The sequence below is a fragment of the Pagrus major genome, chromosome 6, assembly GCF_040436345.1.
Source record: "Pagrus major chromosome 6, Pma_NU_1.0".
Taxonomy (NCBI): domain Eukaryota; kingdom Metazoa; phylum Chordata; class Actinopteri; order Spariformes; family Sparidae; genus Pagrus; species Pagrus major.
This window is the reverse complement of record NC_133220.1, coordinates 2,926,430-2,942,735: the sequence shown is the minus strand read 5'-3', so window position 1 is coordinate 2,942,735 and position 16,306 is coordinate 2,926,430. Positions and strand designations below refer to the sequence as shown.

Genomic DNA, 16,306 nt, shown 5'->3' with positions numbered 1-16,306 from the left:
GTAAATGTTATGTTATGTTCACGCACGTTCACACCCACACCTACATGCATGGGCACGCATACACACGCACACACACACACACACACACAGTGCATTCCAGTCCACATATGGGACCTGTTGTACAATCTAAGGTTGAATATACAGTAACTTTTATGTTTGGGCTGGTAAATACAGTAACAACAATCCTCAGCAAAATCCACCAACACACTTCATAGAAGAGAATAAAGGTTTTACATAATAAGTAGTGCCGAGGTTACAGCTGTACATAAAAAGTCATGTAGAATATCAACTGCCTCATTGGCACATATGTTTTATGTGCAGCCTACAATATAACCTAATAAACAAAGACAACTAAGTCCAAATCAAACAGTTAATCAGCTGTGAGGGGCCTCTGAACACATGTTCACAGAGCACATGCACGCACACACGCACTGACAGACACATATATGCAATGTATAATACAGTCCGAGAGCATAGTTCCTAATAAGCAATCACATGATATTGACTAATATTTTATATAGGCTGTAATTATCATACTGGGGAATACTAATGAACCCCAACCTGAACCTCAGGTTGGACTACACAGCTTTCATGTTTGTGCTGGGACACAACAGCAAGTCAGCAACAGACAGCAACATTCAACAACACTAGATCTTAATAGAATAATGCTGCAGGGCCAAGACAGCTGTTATTACAAATGAGAGCCATTCATGTCAAACGGCAGCGCCTGGTGGTGTTCATGTGTCTGCAGCTTGTTGCATGTTGCTGCTCTACTGTAGAAATGATTCTGAACCTTCTGCCAACTGCTCTGCACCGGCTGCTCCTGAAGCACCAGCAGGACTCGTGTCACCACCATCACCACCTTTGAATAGCAAACATGTGCTTACAGTGTTTTTCCACACGCTGTAGTTCATCCAGTGAGATAGTGCAGCCTGTGTCTCACTGGATTTGCCCTTGTATTCATATACATAATAATGGGACGATTATATCCCATTTGTTGCACAAATAAATAATTTCAAAAGCAGTAAATAAAACAAAAAAGTGGCTTGTAAATCAGTGATTTTAAAATCCCAATCCTTATTTTAATTTCAAGGCCAGGGCCGAGTAGGCTGCATGTTTACACTGTGTAAAAGTGTACAGCCTCAAGGACCCTTGGGGGTCCCTGGACCTCACACTGACAAGAACCAGTGGTTTTTAGATAACTCACATGCTGCTGGTCTGAGTGGCCTCTGATTGGCCCGGCCGCCTCTCTGACTTAGAAAAAAGAGTCAGACAGCCGCGTAGCTGTCTGGTAAAGCCGTTAAAAGAAATAAATAAGAGAGAGGCGCAGGCCAATCACAGGCCGGCGCTTCGGGAACACTCCCGGTTCTGCCTGTTGACAGGTGGGTTTATACCTTCTTATACCTGCACAGCGGAATAATAATTCTAAGAGATGAACAGACGTTCAGACGTTTGTCTCTTCAGCCATCAACCTCTGTTTATTGCCAAACTGTGCACAAACAAACTGTTCCCCGTGGACAGAGACAGAGGGTGGTAACATCCCCCTGTGAGATCGTGGTGTCAGTCACACGTGACTCTGCCATATTTGGCGCATCAGCGCCTCCTCCTGAACAAATACGATGACATACATTCAAACACTCACCCACTCTCAACACTGCCTGTGGCCCGTCCGGGCCTGGCTGCTGTAAACCTGCTGTTTGTGTTGCAGTCAGCACGGCTGACCTGCAGCATATGGCACCTGCAGCACATGGCACCTGCAGCACATGGCACCTGCAGACCCGGCTCCCTCCCCAGGCAACCCCGCCACTTAACACTTATAAAACAGAAAAATAGGCCGACCTGTACCCAACACTAATAAATACATAGAAACTAAATAGCAGAGTACTTAGCTCGCCCGGGGTCTGAGCTTGTGCCGCCGTCCGACTCCCCGGGGCGGCGGCGTCGCTGGGCGGCGAGGACAGGAGCTGCTGGCGGCTGGTGGCGGCTGCGCGGCCGCACAGGGAGCGATGACGGCACAGCCTCTCTGTGTGGACCCTGGTCTGGCTACAGGAGGCAACCAGCCCCCCCTCCTCACACCTGAGCTGCTGACTCCCCCTGGCCACCTGACGCTCCCCCCTCCTCACACCTGAGCTGCTGACTCCCCCTGGCTACCTGACGCCCCCCCCTCCTAACACCTGAGCTGCTGACTCCCCCTGGCTACCTGACGCCCTCCCCTCCTAACACCTGAGCTGCTGACTCCCCCTGGCTACCTGACGCCCTCCCCTCCTAACACCTGAGCTGCTGACTCCCCCTGGCTACCTGACGCCCTCCCCTCCTAACACCTGAGCTGCTGACTCCCCCTGGCTACCTGACGCCCTCCCCCCTCCTCACACCTGAGCTGCTGACTCCCCCTGGCTACCTGACGCCCTCCCCTCCTCACACCTGAGCTGCTGACCCCCCCTGGCTACCTGACGCCCTCCCCTCCTAACACCTGAGCTGCTGACTCCCCCTGGCTACCTGACGCCCTCCCCCCTCCTCACACCTGAGCTGCTGACTCCCCCTGGCTACCTGACGCCCTCCCCTCCTCACACCTGAGCTGCTGACCCCCCCTGGCTACCTGACGCCCTCCCCTCCTCACACCTGAGCTGCTGACCCCCCCTGGCTACCTGACGCCCTCCCCTCCTAACACCTGAGCTGCTGACTCCCCCTGGCTACCTGACGCCCTCCCCCCTCCTCACACCTGAGCTGCTGACTCCCCCTGGCTACCTGACGCCCTCCCCGCCCACAGAGCGGTGCAGCCGGACGCGCTGCTCCTCTCTCCTCCATCAGTCACAGCTGCACCCGATCAGCCATTAAGGAGCCCCGCTGCTGACGTCACACACCAGGTGTCTCCCCTAATCTCACCACACTATGACACCACATTATACTGTGATCTCAAACCAAATCTGAGATCCTGACACACTACAAGACACCATTTTACAAGATCTTACTAACCATCTTCCCCGGGTGAGTCTGAAGTCAGCGGGTCCAAGATGCTTCTTCTTCTTCTTCTTCTTCTTCTTCTTCTTCTTCTTCTTCTTCTTCTTCTTCTTCTTCTTCTTCTTCTTCTTCTGTGGTCAATAACAAGAGTAAAATACACCTTTAATCTTGAACTGTGTCATGAACAACACATATGATATTTGTCAATTAAAAAAAATATTTTCCAAGTCATTAAAATCGCAGTTTGTTATTAATAAAGTAAAATCTCTTGTGGTTTTGTGTTGAAGCGCTCAGTGAACTACATCATCTCATCAACACACGTCACCAGCACCAACATGGAGCCAACTGGGCCCAGAAAAGGTCGTAAGAAAGAGAGAGTTGGTTCTGGTTCAGTTCTGTGAGCTGCTAATATACAGGAGCAGCTCTACGATGTTTAAGTTACGAGACGACGTCACTAACGACACTGTTGGCTGTGTAGTCTTTATAATGACGTCTGATATTTAATTAGTTTAATGACAAACTGAAACTTTATTGACTTGGAAAATTATCTTTTAAACTGAAAAACATCATATGTGAGATTCGTGACACAATTCAAACAGGATCAGTAAATTATTTGTCAAATGTATCTGTTGAAGTCTTCTGAAATTAAAATCACTTTTATTTCTTTGATCCCAGTTTGAACACAGAAACATCAGAAACAGTCACAACACACAGTTTTGACATTTTTCATGTTTTATTCAAACGTTTGTACAGAAATGATGAAGCGCTGCCTGAAGTGACATGAAACACTACAAGTGCATCATCAGTCAACAACAGAAACATCAGTGTGTAACTGGACCTGACAGACTGCCTGAGCACCTGGAAACATAATAAAGAACCAATACAGGCTCGTCCCAAATAATGGCAACAAATATAAAAGTCACATTATATTTACTTGCAGCTACAAAGTGTTCACACTGACTGACAGTGTTAACAGCAGCTTTAGTTCAGTGAAGTCTGATGGTTTTAAAGCACATGTGGAGCTCAGTCAGGAGCTTTAAGCGCTACAAGCAGTCTGATAATATTTGGTCAATAGACGGCATTTATACAGCACTGCTGCCCTCATTCATCCATTCACTCACTCACTCACTCACTCACTCACTCACTCACTCACTCACCGATGGCAGTGAGCTACCATACAAGGTGCTGGTCTGACCATCGGGAGCAGTTTGGGCTTCAGCCTGTTGCTCGAGGACACTTGGACATGTGGACGGGAGGAGCCGGGGATCGAACCACCGACCCTGTGATTAACTGACCAGCTGCTGGAGACGCATCAGATAATCAGAGTATAAAAATAAAAGAATAAAAGCAACATAGAACAGAGTGAAAGAGCTCGTCTTTGTCCTCAACAACATTAATAACAGAGTCAAAGTTTGTTTGGTCATTTTTTCTCTTAAAGCTTCACAAGAGTGGAACTGAATCTCACCAAATATCAGAATTCAACACAAACTTTTCATTTAATTCTCACTGAACAGAACGATTCATTAATAATCAGCTCTGTCAGCATTAAAGGCCACCTGCTCTCTCCTGTTACAGGTACACGTCACTGTGCTGCATGAGGACCCGCTCTTATTGTGGAGGGCTGATAGTGATGTATATTAAGGTGCATGTTAAATAAAACGATGAACGAAACAAAATTAAACTACTTTAACAACTCCTGAGACAAAACCGACAGGTTTTTTAATGAGGTCAGTCAGTGGAGGTGAATCAAACGTATCAGGTAAGTGTTACTGCTGTACACTGTTCTTTACAAATATACTCAACACAATAATAACATAATAAAAATAAAATAAAACTATGTTCTGAGTGTGTTAATTGTCATTCATTAATATCACAGAATTATGGAAAGTACATTTTTACATAATTACTCTCATTTGGACGCTTCCCGATGTTGTTACCATGGTTACGCCCTTGTGTCGGACCAACACGCCCAAAACTCGTTAAAAGAAATGCAAAGTAATGATCACCTCAGTCCAAATCTCTGTCTTCTGCATGAAAGTGCAAACAACCTTCACTTTCACTTTGCTGCCATCCCAACCCTTTAAACTGACTTTAAAACAGGTCTTAACCCTCAAACTGCCTGAAACAACCAGTCAGAACATCCTCACCATCATCCAGCATCGTCTGAAACTCAAACTGAGTCTTATAATGTTTAACTGTTACAACTCACACATACAGCAGCAGCAAACTTCACAGCACATGCAAAGAGAGTTACATTTCTGGATCAGCTGGATTCTTTCAACGAGGTCGATGAGTTGGGTTCAGATTGAGGCTCTGTCTTCTCCTCGTCTGCAGGAAGGAAAACAAAGTTATATTCAAGAAAATCTCAAATGTCTTGAGTGTAAATATCAACAGAACGATTCATGTCAGAGATAAAACAACTGTCAAGACTCTGAACATGAGATACAGATAAAGAATGAGTTGTATTGTCTGTTTATCATTAATATGTTGATTCAATATTTAAACTTACATTGCGCATGAATTTGTTTGATGCGATTCTTGAAGTAAAGCACAGCAACAACAGCAGCAACTAAAAGGAGGCTGACAACTACGAGAGCAACAACCAATCCAGCAGACGACCCTGAAACAGATAGAAAGTGAGTGCATCAGTCAGAAGGTCAGTGCAGATGATAAACAGCAGACTGGACCTCACAGCTCACACAGAACAACTAAAGGTGAGTCTGCTCCTGAAATCTGAACTTGTTTCACATGAAAACTCCACTGGGATGAATGTGAGCAGGAACAGTGATGTGAGCTCTGATCTCAGGTCCAGTTTCCTCCTGCTGGGCTCCACAGCTCAGAGGCTGCTTCTGGTTCTGGTCCCAGCAGTGAAGAAATAAATGGACTTAGTTACAGTCCATCACTTTGATCTGACAGTAAAAACACAGGATCATCTGATAAAATATAAAACTTCTTCACAATACTTTTACTGATACTTTTACACTTTTACTCAGGTGGACTTTTACTTGTAACAGAGTATTTTTACTTTGTGTTTCTGCTACTTTCACTGCAGTAAAGTATCCGAGTACTTCTTCCACCACTGACTACTGTCCAGAAACATGAAGGTTAAAATCACTGTGAGCTTCTTGGTGCTGGTCGGCTCCACAGTTATTGGGCCTGATGGGAGCAGATCAACACACAGTCTGTAGATTATTGAAGTTGAGTCTCAGTAGAAGACTGAAGTTTTCACTCAGTCTGAAACATTTTAAACATTTTTTAAAATCTGATGAGGATCCTTTAGATCTGATTAATAAAAAGTGCGACTATATGTAATGAGAGGGACTTTTTACAGTGTAAAAATGAGCCTGGTGCTGCCCTCTAGTGGACAAACTGTGTCATGAAGACTCTGATTCTCAGTCACAGTCAAACATCAGTAAATGTTGGAGGCGCTGAACATTTCTTCACTCCTGGTTTCAGGCTCAGACAGAAGAGGAAGACTCCTGCTCAGATGTATAAACCACAGTGTTACAGTTCATCTCATGTTTTCATCTTATTTTCACTTTAAGTCAAAACTTAATGCTGGATTTTAAGTTAATTCATCTTGTAATTAACCAACTCTGCTGCAGTTAATGAATAAAGTACCAGGAAGCTGTTTGTCATGTTGGACCTTCACTGCAACACAACGGTTATAATTACAAGTTTACATCGTCCAGTAAAAACTGCAGCTCCACAGCCTTTATGTTCAGTGTCATGAAGAAGTATCTGACTCCTTCCTGATTTATTCTGTTTGTATATTTGTCACATTTAATTGTTTCAGATGTTCAAACAGAATCAAATATGAGGCAGAGACAACCTGAGTTAACACAAAATACAGTTTCTAAATGATCAGTTTAATTATTGAAGGTAAAAACCAGGACGACAAAGTCTTTTTTAAATCATTGAACACTCAGAATGATGTCACCATTAAGAGGCACATGGGTTTCAGCATAAATGAAGGTGTTCAGGCCCTAAATCACACCCTGCTTCTTCATCTATTTTACTGTCACTGGGACCATAACTGACTAAATGAACATCATGTTGAGTTGAAGAAGACTTGAAACTAGAGACTGAGGCCATGAACTCATCAGGAGACTGTTTACTGAGGGAATAAATCAGGTGAGAAGCAGCTTCCACACAATCACACCTCTTTCTGAGCCCAGTGGAGTCGCCCCCTGCTGGTCGGTAGAAAGACTGCAGGTTTAAGGCACTTTCACACCTGAAGGCTTCGACTATATTTTATACAGTCGATGATCGGGACTGTTTTAAGTTTAAAAAGCTTTAAGTTGATAAAAAAAGATCACGACTCACTAAAAAATTATCTTGAAATGACATCACATGAGATTTGTTGTCTGATATATTTTTTATTTCACTAAAGTCAGAGAAGAAATGTGTTTTAAAATATGAAACATTAAGTGTTTAAAAGCTTTTGTTTGAGTCTCTGACAACAACTCAGATTAACAAACATTCAGAGACAGACGGGTACAAGTACTCAAGTACTGAGCTTATAATTGTACTCTAATTTATGCAACTTTAAACTTCTACTTCAGTATATTTCAGAGGTAATATTGTACTTTTTACTCCACTACATTAATCAGACAGATAAAGTTACTAGTTACTTTGATCTAGACTCATAAAATATAATTATATGTAGAGGTAAAGTTTGCTCCTAGTTTTCAGTCTGAGTTCAGTTTGTAGTTGAGAAATAAAATAATAAAGTCATCAGTGAGTAAACTCTTCTCTTCCTGTCTGAGTGTCTTCATGGTGTTTGTTGTGTGATTCATGTGTAACTCGGCTGCTGTAACGCTGCAGTTTGTCATTGGGATTAATAAAGTCTCTCTCTAATCTCTCTAATCTAAACAGAGCTCACAGTGACGCCTCTCTGACGGCTTCACTCTGCTGTTGCTGTGCTTTCTGTCTCCAGGGCTGCAGACCTGTTGGGAGCTTCAGCAGCAGCAGGGGACACACCTGGGCCTGATGTGCTCCATGTATAGAAATCCTTCAGAACATCTGCTCACACATCTTTGTGTCGGGGCTTTTGGTTTCCTTTGGTTTGTTTTCACAGCTCAACATCCACACAGCACATCTTCACTCATCCACTGCTGCACTACTGACTGCACTCACTCCTCCAGCTGTTTGTGTCTCTGTTGTACATAAGTCACTGTGTTGTTTAGTTCACTGTGTGTCTCCTGGTTTTGTCCCAGTCTGAGAGCTGCACTGTTGTAACGTGGAACTATAATTTTTTCAATTACATGATTATTTTTCTTTTCACACTTTCACTTAATTTTTGAAAACTAATATTATATGAAAGATTAAAATGCCACTGACCACTCATGTGCACATAAATGTAAGCATCAGTTCGATGGTTGATTGCCTCCTGAGTGACGACACAGCTGAAGTTGTCGGTCTTGGTCACAGTAGTTTGAAGGGTGACGTCGTAGCTGTCTCCTCTTTCCCTGACTTTTGGTTTCACAGCAGGAAGGATGTTTCCAGAACTGTCCCTCCACTCAACTTTAGGTTTTGGGGAAGCGCCTCGAACAACACACTGCAACAGTGACCAGTCCTTTGTTTGATCAAGTATTGTGACAGACGGCTCAGAAGCTGCACCTGTGAACATGACAGAAACAAAAGATGACATTAGATTTAATTTCAGCATCAGAAATGTAATATCGGGATGTTTTTTGTTCATCACATCTCTGCTTGTTGATTAGAGCGAGTTTAAGATGAAAGAAAAACACAAGAAAGTAATAAAAAGCATGATGAGGCTCAGTTACAGCTCCCAGCATTATTCAACTGAGGATCATATTTCAGACACGTTTAACTTCTACAAAGAGTTTGTAACTATTTACAACTAAAACACTTTTTCTGACTCACATCATGACAGAAACAGCGTCTCTGCAATGGCAAACTGTGTCTTTGTCCGGGGAGTCGCGGCTCAGCCTGAAGCCTGAATGAGATCATTACTGATTAAAACACGTGATACTGAACAGTTACAAGGAGGAAAACAACAGAGGAGAAATAAAAGAGACGAGGAGGTCCGATCCGTTACCAGGCAACCAGAAGATCCTTTGTAGCACTTAACTTCCGCTACACTAACGGAAGACAACACATTTCTATTTCAAAATAAAAGCATTTGTTATTGTAACCTATTACTATAATTATTAATCTGTTGTCAGAGAAAAATATTTACAACAATATGTAGGCTAATGTTTTTCATACTATCACATTTATTTTTACCTGTATAGGCCTCAGGTAGCGATGAGGAAAATATATATGGCTGCACATCTGTCAGCTGCACTGTCAGCAGCTGCAGCTGCACCATGCAGACATGTCTCACACTTTATTTTGGAGGCTCAGGACGGACTAGATCATGACTGTATGCAGGCCCGGTTCTAGACTGCCTTGATTGGGGGCAGTAAGAAATGTTGATGGTCACCAAACGCTACTGTGTTGATGCCACAGGGATTAGTGTTGTTAGTGTCTGATGTTTGTAGTCTGTCCACCAGCCTGTGGTACCGACCCAAAGGTAAGCATCGCCGGTCAGTCGTGATATCATCGATAAAACGTTATTGACTAATGTTTTTATTGGATTGACGGAAATAGCAAAGACTAATAAATGTTTGATTTCAACGTAGTAACAGGTCGTGACAAGCAAAATTTTAAAGACAGTGTCACCAAAGAGGGAGTTCAGCACCACACGGGTTTGTTAAACATTCGAGGCGTCCATTTGATTAATTTCATTACCCGCTATATGATGTTCGGCCATGGTGTCACAATGTAAAACTTATATTTATGTTAATTTAACACACACATCCTTAGAACACAACAGGTCACAACCACAACACTCAGAACATGTACAGAAAGTAATAAAACGACACACATCTGAACAATAACAGCCTCATGAGTGTCTGACATTACACTCCCATGAGTCATTGCGCCACCTCGCCCTCACTGTCCGTAGCTGGTGCTCCTCCAGTCACTACAATGTTTTCTGTTTAAATGTGAAGCTACAGTGTTATTGGCATTGTAGATTTTAAATTTTAAATCACTAACGTGTGTTGTTTAAAGGGTTGAGAGTTGAAACCCGCTTCACAGCCGGTACGGAGCCTGCAGCTGTGAGTGTTGTATCCTTTGTTCATTATTATTTATTCAGAAATCATTATTTATTTATGGATTCTATTTCATGATTTACATTCAGATAGCTTAAATATATCAGATAGATAATATTAAAATACAGAGTAAAAGTAAAGTTATTTCCACACATGATTTCAGTTGAGTTCAGTATGAGATGTTACACATTTAGACCACAAGGGGGCGCTCGGTCTGTTTAACGTCAGCTGAGAGGAGGTTAAAGTCCGAACCGTAGAAGAAGAAACAGTCAGTTGGAAAACGTTGGAAGTCAGAGATTGTTTTACTGTTTGTCGTCGTTTTTATTGTACTGTGATCGTCTTTTTCATCAGTAAACACCCGAAAAGACATCGAGAAGTCCTGCTTCGTTTTTTTTTTCATAGAAGCTGCAACTAGTTCCCACAGTGAGGTCCCATGCGGCGGAGCGGGACAGAGACAAACTGCAGCAGCTGCCGATGGGACGATGCTACTACTAGCAGCTGCTAGCAGGCAGGCTAACAGCTGCTAGCAGGCAGGCTAGCAGCTGCTAGCAGGCAGGCTAACAGCTAACTAGCCTGTGGCTAACAGCTAACTAGCAGGCAGGCTAACAGCTGCTAGCAGGCAGCTAACTAGCCTGTGGCTAACAGCTAACTAGCAGGCAGGCTAACAGCTGCTAGCAGGCAGCTAACTAGCCTGTGGCTAACAGCTAACTAGCCTGTGGCTAACAGCTAACTAGCAGGCAGGCTAACAGCTGCTAGCAGGCAGCTAACAGCTAACTAGCCTGTGGCTAACAGCTAACTAGCCTGTGGCTAAAGCTGTGTGGAGGTCCCGTGGTATCTGATGTGATGCTAACAGAGAGAAGCTGCTACTGACTGTGTGCAGGGCGCAAGAGAGAGAGAGACCCCGGCTCTGATGGCAGAAGAGCCTGTGATCACTCTGAGCAGCGTTTATGGGAATAAATTACAATATAATATATTTGAATATACTTTTCTCTTTCTTCTATTCTTCTCTGCATAAGGCTGAAGTGCAGTCATTCATTCTGCCTGGAGAGTCTGCGATCTCAACTTTCCCGCTCACTTCCGGCGCCTCTGACTCCGCAAACATCTCCCAACATTCCCCGAAATTTCAGAATATCAAAATAACAAAACAATAAAAATCCAAAACTTAATTTTCATGTTATTCTGTTTTTGTTTTAAAACAGAATAACAGGCACAAAATGTGGTTTTGTGTTATTTCCCTGTTTTTTCGTCCTGGGTTTAAAAGGTTTTAATTTGGTTTTGAAACGAAAGAACGAAGGGTTCACGGATTTTTAACTGTGACCTCAGTAATAAACACACTTTCATTTACACATTTCAGACAAAGTCGACACAAACTGAACATTATAAAGTTCATAAAAACAGAGTTAGTGGCAGAGCTGCTGTATTAAATTACAATATATGTTTCAGGACTGAGAGTTTCTCTCTCAGTGAACACAGTTTCTCTGATTAATGAACTAAATGAACACATGAATCAAGTGTATGTGCTCATATTGTAGTCATGTATCATCACAGTTGTACGTAGTCATATCCAACATGAAGAAGATAATGAATGATGTAAATGATCCTTAAAGGTGAATTCAGACTGAACACAAAAGTTGATTTTATTCCAGTTAATTTAACAGCTGGAGAGTTTTAACAGTGAATGTTTCAGCAGCACAAACATGAACTCCACTTCTTCTTCTTATTTCCATCCAGAACACTTTTATCTGCTTTTTCTATTTCAAGTCTCAGAGTTTCTTCAGTTTCAAACATTTTTAACATGAACAGACTTTGAGCTGATTACCTGTGTGTTCGGTCTGAACTCAAAGCTTTAAAACACACAGATCATTAAAATTGTTTTAAAAACTAAAATACCACTTACCATTCAGGAGCACATAAATCTGAGAGCCAATCCTATGGCTGATCGTTTCCTGCGTAGCTACACAGCTGTAGTTGTCAGTCTTGGTCACAGTAGTCTTGACAGTGATGTATGATCGACCTCCTCTTTCTGAGATCTGAGGCTTCTCAGCAGGAAGAGTGTTGTTATCACTGTCCTTCCACTCTACTGTAGGAAGTGGATCACCATGAGCTTCACATTGCAGGAGGACCCAGTCCTTTGTTTGATCAAGTATTGTGACAAATGGTTTTGGAGCTGCACCTGTGAAGATAATATGAACAATAAAATAATTAAAATTAAAATAGGGAAGCACAACATATATCAGCCTGATAAATTATCTGCCTGATTTTGGAAAATGTATGTTAGTGGCTGTATATCGTATTGGAGAAATAATAACCCATAAATGGAACCAAGAGTATGAGGTCAAATTGCTTTCATTGACTTAACAAGCGCAGCATTGACACACTCCAATACAGTAGGTGGTGGTATGCACCTTTAAAGTTGGTTTTGCAAGCTGCCCAAAAAGAAGAAGAAGAAGAAGAAGGTCAGCAAACGTCATGCTGGTGGTGTCAAACTGCTGCACCTGGGTAAAGCCACACAATGTTTACTAGAGAGCCAAACATGTCCTTGCTGGCGTGGACGTCGTTTTTCTGTTGTCATTTGTTTTTCTTTTTAAGTAGAATTTTAGATGAAGACAACATGACTGAAACTCATAATACACGTTCCAGAAGTGTTCAGAGAGGAGGGAATGACACAACAAATCTTATTAGAGTTGTGAATATTAAATTATCCATCTTTTCTCACACCTGAGCCTTTTCTTACCCTCAGGTGTGCATTAACTACAGGTTAGGAACTTCTTTTTAACATACAAAAAGGTGAAATTATTGGTTATTTTATTGGTATCTGCAATGAGAAGAAGGTAATTATCATAATGATTGGGGGGGGGGGGGGGGGGGTGTATTCTGCATCTCTAGAATAGAATTTCAACTTTACATTTTATTTTTTATTTTTTTACATATCTGCTTTAACAAACTGTTTAAAGGGAGGAGAAAAGAACAGAGAAATAAAAAAAACTACCAATTAATGACGTGTCATCAAGACTGAATTGTGTTGGTTAGAACATTTTTAAAATATGCGTTCTGAATGCAAATTAATCATAAAATCTGTTGAAATTCCGCTTTACAGCCAATATAAGTCTGTGATACATTAAACTGGTGTGTTTTTATATATTTTTATAGTTTAATTCTTTAAATGAGGGTGGACTAAATATTAGAAACACCTCTCAGTATCTCAACACACTACTCAGACAATGCAGTTTAAAAGAAACACAAACTACAGTCTCCAAACTGACAATAAGACTGAATCAACATCTCTGAACAGTTTCAACACAATCTGATCATTAAAACCTTCATGAAGATTAATTCCTGGTCTGTTTAATGAGACTGGTGAGTTTTATCTGTGTTACCTGATAAACTGGAATATTGAGTGTTTATAACTTTGAATGTGTTTTTGTCACTGAGATGATCAAAGCACAATATTTACAGTTTCTATTGACTGTCATTATAAATATGATATAAAGGCAGTTTTTAGTGTGAATCTTTAACACTGACACAAACTGAACAGATGTTGTTGTCTCCAGATGTGTAACACAGCAGAATGACACACAGAGGTTCAGCTCAACAGATGTGAGTGTGTTGAATGATACTGAGGCCTGTGGAGCTGATGGCAGCCATTTTCTACTAATGAGAGCTGGGGAGTGACGTCATCAGAATCAGGACTCACCTGGGATGTTTTCACCTGTTCTGTCTCTTAAGACTTGACCTGAAAGGAAAAACAAACACATGTTAGATTGTTTTGAAACAGACAGGTAATACTGTGTAAAAGTCATGTTTCATCTACTATAGACGGCTGAAATTTCATTGTACAGAGACATAATCTGCAGCGTGTCTCTGATATCAGACATGTTTGATACAGAGGTCATCTCTCCAGATGTGGCTGCAGCTCTGTGGGCTCGAGGCCCTGCCAGATGTGTATTCTGACCACAACAAAAGTCCATCTGGGACTCTTGAACCAGTCGCAGCAGTAAATGAGCGGACATCTTTAACTGTTTAATGAAAGCACTCACCAACAACAAGCTCAATGTAGAATGTTTGTTTCGGCTGAAGAAGTGGAAAAATGCAGCTGTAGTTCCCGCTGTCGGCCATCTTTGTTTTTCTGATCTTTATGGAGGCGTTGCCGTTCTTCAGTTGATCTTGAAAATGTGAGACTCGATCTATGAACTGCTGATCTTGACCTGTTATGCCGTTATTGTAATGACTGCCTGAATCATACATGAACACCTCCTTCTGACCATCTTTCTTCCAGTCAAACAGCTTTCTTGTGATGTCCTCCTTGGTGCTGAGCGAACAGGGTAAAACAGCATCATCATCTTCTTTCACGACCACTCTGACACCTGGAAGATAAAAACATGTGTTACTCAGTATGTTAACATGCAGAGTCATCAGGAAACAAAGTCAGATAACAACTTTACACACCACAACAATAACTCAACACCTGTTTCCTCTAACATAATAGTTTTGGTTGTGTCGTGCTTGTACTGACATATTTTAAGTATATTTAAGCTGTACAGTATAGTTTATTAGGTTTTTGTTATTGAGCCTTGTGTTTGAATTTTACAAAATGTATTCAGCTGGAAACTCTTCAGCTTTATAACACCAGGAGAAGTTGTAGTTTTATTCATTCATCTTGATTTATTGGACTGGATTCAAAGACACAACTAACCACCAAACTATCCTGTTCCTCAGCTGCAACACACAGGTTGTTTTTAACTTTGTGATTCAAATATGTTCACTGTACTTTCTAAGGACATCAGATTAAAGCTTCACATGGCAAACACACACACACACACACACACACACACACACACACACACACACACACATTAGTGATGACGCAACATCACATCAACAGAAACCTGTGAGTGTCTGAAGCAGGAAGGAGACGACACACACGCACCAATAGTGAAGACGCCACATCATTATAGAGCATCAATCCAATCAATACTATTAATAATCAATGAGTCTACCAGGTAACTACTTGGTATTATATTTCACTAAAGAGTAAACAAAAATTAAAATAAAGGACAGCACTCAGATTAAACTGTTTATTCTCTCCTCTCTCACTAAAGAGTAACTAATGATTAACTAATGATTAACTAATGATCTGACTTGGTAACTATTCAGTATCATGTTTCACACTGATTCATATATAACTCATGAATAAAGTGGCTCTAACCCACAGATATTTATTTATGTATTAATGTATTTAATGTTTAATTGTTGAGGGACCAGTTTGTGTTAAACCTGCTGCACACTACAGCTTTTATAGCCGAAGCTAATCAGTAATGAACGTCACCATGAACTCATCATCAGCTGATGATTGATCGATAACGTGTCTCCCAGTCTGTCCTGTGGTAACTCATTATCTACTATATAGTTTATATGTAACTCATTAACGATCCAATAACTATCAAGTCCTTCCTGATGAAGATCTGCGCCACGTCTCTGTTTTATTGAGGGAACTACTTTAGTTCAAAGTGAACTGAACTTTAAGAGTCAAAGTCCAACAATCACAACATCCTGAAGGTTTCATGTCTGCACGAGCGTTTCTGTGAAACCTGTGAGTGTCTGCAGCAGGATGGAGACGACGCACACACACGCACGCACGCACACATAGCAGTGATGACGACATCATTACAGAGCATTTCGAGATTAAAACTCAGCATCATCCAGCTGTAATTCTTCTGTAATCGATCCAATCAATACTATCGATGTGTGCTGATGATCAGGGTGCGTGTGTGACGTCACAGCGCTGAGCAGGTGTCTTGTACGCACTAAAGCAGGAAGCAGCTGATGAACATCCCGCATGTTTCCGCATTGTTCCGCTGCTCAGATGAAACAAAGTGAGAATTAAAAACTGTCAGTGAGTGATGATCAGTTTTCTTACCGTCTCCAGCAGCAGACGTTTCTCCAGAGCAGCTCAGCAGACAGAGACACACGAGAGGAAGAAGCTCCATAGTTGTGATGTCCTCTGAGGACTTCACCACACTGATGGTGTCTCTATGTGACGGAGCTTCACACACTCCTCAACACCCTGACTGGTTCATCACAACCTGTTTCTGCTCCTCAGCCTGAAGCTGCGGCACTTCCGGTACTAATATTTCAGAATAAAAGCGCCATCACCAGGCCTGCAGCTGCCATCGCATTTTGTCTGGGTGTTGGCCACTGAGAGGAGGGAAGTAACGAAGTACAAA

General features: G+C 41.9%; 2 protein-coding genes and 1 long non-coding RNA gene across 3 annotated transcripts in view; 1 reads left to right on the top strand and 2 right to left on the bottom strand.

Moving 5' to 3' along the window:
* LOC140997848 (butyrophilin-like protein 1) overlaps nucleotides 1-16,306 on the top strand; it is a 174,489-nt gene that overhangs the window by 39,178 nt on the left and 119,005 nt on the right. The gene's annotated exons all lie outside the window — the stretch shown is intronic.
* The window catches only part of LOC140997860 (CD276 antigen-like), a 106,112-nt gene that overhangs the window by 63,411 nt on the left and 26,395 nt on the right, over nucleotides 1-16,306 (bottom strand). The window lies entirely within an intron of this gene.
* Nucleotides 3,673-5,543, bottom strand: LOC140997882 (uncharacterized). Its single transcript, XR_012179406.1, has 2 exons — nucleotides 5,468-5,543; nucleotides 3,673-5,286 (listed from the first exon to the last, which is right to left on the bottom strand). It is a non-coding gene; the product is annotated as an uncharacterized lncRNA (long non-coding RNA).